Source organism: Aplysia californica, unplaced genomic scaffold (assembly GCF_000002075.1).
Source record: "Aplysia californica isolate F4 #8 unplaced genomic scaffold, AplCal3.0 scaffold00495, whole genome shotgun sequence".
Classification (NCBI taxonomy): domain Eukaryota; kingdom Metazoa; phylum Mollusca; class Gastropoda; order Aplysiida; family Aplysiidae; genus Aplysia; species Aplysia californica.
The window spans coordinates 422,329-426,500 of NW_004797765.1; positions in this window are offsets into that span (position 1 = coordinate 422,329).

Consider the following 4,172-nt stretch of genomic DNA (forward strand, 5'->3'; position numbering starts at 1 on the left):
TAGCATTTTAAAGTAAATTAGTTAGCCAGTCGTGAAGTGAACTTTCGCAGAGGTGAACAACTTGTGTTTCGCGCGCTCATATGACCTTAGCAGTTGCGAGCGCCGTAAAACCTTATACTATACACACATACAGAGCTTAAACGACCGGGTTCGTAATCATGAGGTTGTGGGTTTGGGGGTTTGAGGGTTCGAGTCGCAGCCCTGACGTTGTGCCCTAGGGAAAGGTTTAGAGCCCCCTCCAAAAATAAAGAAATAAACAAAGATGCAAATTGCACAACGGGCGGGAAATGCCGACTTCATTGATTTCATTATTTTGACGAGAGCCTGGTTTCCCCACGATGCCACACCTGTTTTCTTAGATCGTGCACTGTCTCGGCCATCGCTCTCCTCTATCTAATCTATATACATGTACAGCTGAACTTGCTGTAACGGCCACCTGTACAAGACAATCTTTTGTACAAAAAGCCACGTCCCATTTCACGTTTGCAGTTTTCTTTTTTAACATTATAATGACAATGACAATGACAATCTTTAATCATCTCGCAGGGAGAAATTAGTCTTGGTCGTTAACAATTGTAGTAGACGTTACAAAGGTTGGGTGCGCTCACGCATACGCACAACAAGACAGGACATTAGTTAATACATGTCTCACGTGCAGGGTCAACCCGTTCTGTAAAACATTCTCTGGGGGCTCTTGTGGCCTAGAGGTTAAGGTGTTCGACTCTCATTCAAAGATCCCGGGTTCGAATCCGGGTAGCAACCGAAAAAAAATTATTCTCTAAAATTGTCTCCTTTCACCTCCTTTCCTGCTCTCTAGCAATATTCTGTTGTCTGCTTTCAATTCCACTTTCTGCCCCCACCCCTTTACCTCCTTTGCCCACTCCTCCGGGCTCCTGACTCTTTCTGCAGCCTTTCTACTGCTACTCCTTGGCTCCTCCTTACTGCTGTCTTTCTGCCACACCCAAAATTTCCTACCAACTAAAAGCATTAGGTGTGTCCCACGCGCTCATATGACCTATGCAGTTGCGAGCGCCGTAAAACACTTTAGAAAAACAAAAACAAGACAGTTCCAACCATATAAACTTTGCTGCGAAGTGTGCACTGTGGGAGAAATATAACCCATGAGAAAAAAGTCAAAGTTCTCGACCAAGATTCTCCCCCACAGGAATCAAATTCTGGTCTTCTGTGTGCGACGCCTTAGCTTGTTTGTTTTAGTAAGCGTTTTACGGCACTTGCAACACAAAAAGGTAATATATGTGCCGAAGATTAGATATGTTATAAGAGAGTTAGTTTTAGTAGAGGTTTTACAGCGCTCGCAATTGCATAAGGGCATATGAGCGCCAGAAGATCAGAGGTCTTGCAAGAGAGTAACGAACAGAAAAAAGGAGGAGAGATAAGGACGAAAGACGTTTCATAAGAAAGAAGAAGCAACACACACCAGAGCACACCTCAGAGCACCCTCCAACCACCCACCCTGTTCTTGTGTGTGCAAAGCCTAAGCACTTAACTACTACACCACTGAGACGCCGGTGAATCAGACGTCTCGTCTCTAATGTGTATGGTGCATACGTTTTAGCCTATAAACTAAACTGCAGATGCTGATTTTGATTGCTTGAGATAACCGTTCCATCTGAATTTCAGCCTTCTCCATGCCGCGGTAAGAATAAACTCAACCACCCCCCCCCCCCCGCCCCCTTACCCCAACACACAGTCACACAAACATACACTTACACACGTACACACGTACACACAAACACACACACACCCCCGCACGCGCGCGTATAATAGAAACACACGAGTGCACACTCGCGAGCACGCACACACACACACACACACACACACACACACACACACACACACACACACACATACAAAATCACACACATAAAACAAACAACATAATGTTATTCTTTCATAAACTCCTGAGCATCACATATAATAACAGAACGCAATCTACGACCTCCATAATATAGTGAGTCATGCAGCATGGCCGACAGAAACTTAAGGAGGTTACACCTGAAGGCTATCTCGCATATTAGTTGACCAAATGTTACCATATTATTTCATACATATAATAAGAATAGTAATGAGTCATAACACCCGCAATCAAATTTGAGAAAAAAGTTTCATTTCCGTGGATACGATGGCCATATTGGTTTTGTTGATATGTCGTATGTAGTGAATACCGCACTTATCGTTTAAGGATATTGATTGTTGTTTTGCATGCACGATAGCAAACATTGGATCTGAAAAGATCTATGTTGATTTTTTTCTAAACGAGTTAGACATTTTTTAATTAACTTTTTCCTGAGGTAGTAATCAAGTTAGCAAAAAATCCGTGAAAATCCACACTCCAGACACCACCAACAAAAAAACTCCGTATATCAAAAATTATAAGCGGCGGATAAAAGTAAAGTATCTTTATTTCTAAAAAATAAAAGTGTCTTTGGTGCGAAGTATTACATCTTCTCTTCATTCTGTGAAAATTTCATGGGGATTGGATGAAAAATGGTGGTTATTCAAAAAGTATAGAGAAAAATTGCCTTTTGAGAAAACGGCCGATAAAGAAAATTAAAATTATGAATTTATTAGGAAATAGTGGTGACAAACATGCCCGGTATGGGAAGAAATACGGCTTTTTGGGGTTCTTATGCAATGAAATAGTTGTAGGAGAGAGGTCGAGGAAGCTAAAAATGCCTACATCTCAAATTCTATAATTTGGAGCCGAATCGGGACTTTGGGGGTGTAGCCCTCCTCCTTAAGCTGGGCTCTCTCGCATATTTCTATTGGAATGTGATCTGTCTCCAACTGCTTTTCTGCCTCTAGCAAAGCTCCGGACAGCGATTAAAAAATCACCAGCAATCAAAGTCTTGGTTTGATCTTGGTCTGAAATCCTATAATTTTTACCTGCTGATAAAGCCTTGTGATTGCTTAGGTCTCACATTGCCACTTTCCACCGGGCAACTGTAATCTTAAACTTGGCTTTCCAGTTGGGTGAGTTGAATAAAATGTTTTCCTCAAGGGGGGCGCCAAAATAAAATAAAAAACAAATTTAAAAACCAAGAACCCCCCCCCCCCAACAAAAACTGTTCGAAAAAACCCAAAAACCCAACATGTAACAGGTGGCGACCGCCAGGCGAGTAATTATTTGCTATTGTTTAAAGATAGCAAGCCGACGAAAGTGTACTTTTATCAGTTATCAGGGAGTTTGTTTGTTAGAGGAAAAGATGCCCATTATGTAGGAATGTAATGCAGATAAAACTGGCTAAAATATCTGAAGGTGTGTTTTATTTGCTATAGTTGTTTCGAGGATCATCATTTTTTCCACGACTTCTGGAGTCAGGAATATCGGAGATGGCTGCAAAATCAGAGGCCCTGCCTCTTGAATAAGTTGGGGTCGGTACATCCAAAAATCACAATACTTTCAGTTTATGCGTGGTTGAAGGGCGAAGCTGGAAGATTATACTTCTTGTGTTTGACGGCGCTGGCAACTGTATAAGGTCGGATTACACATTAAAAATTTTCAGTTTGGTAGGAATTAATTTTGAACTTTGTCCAGGTGGCGACAGAAACCTACTCTTATCGATTTTAGGACCACCGAGGGATCATCCAAAACTTTTCGCCCGCATCCGAGAAGTCTAGGAGTTAGATCTTAGCTTCCCTAAGATCAGGAGTGTAGCTGAAAGACAGCACTAAGAAGGAGCCAATGAGTAGCAGCAGAAAGGCAGTAGGAAGAGTTATGAGCCCAGAGTAAGGGGGGGGGAGGGGGAGGGTGTGAGGCAGAAAGTGGAGACGAATGCAGACGCCAAAACATGATTAGACTAAGAGAGCAGGAGGGGTGAAAGGAGAACCTTTTTTAAGAGAAGAAAATTTTCCGTCGCAGTCAAGATTCGAACCTGGGACCTATTGTATGAGGGGAGGACACCGTATATCTAGACCACCAGAGCCCCCGGTTCTACTTCATTTCTTTCCCCAGTGTATTTAAAAAAAATCTGTGCACAAGTGCCTATGGTGTATTGATTAAAACGTAGAAGGCCTGAGTTTGGCCCTTGTATGGGAAGTATAAAAAAAAAATTGAGTCTATCAGTCTGTCAGTTAGTCTGTCAGTCATCGAGTAAGTGAGTGAGTGAGTGAGTGAGTGAGTGAGTGAGTGAGTGAGTGAGTGAGTGAGT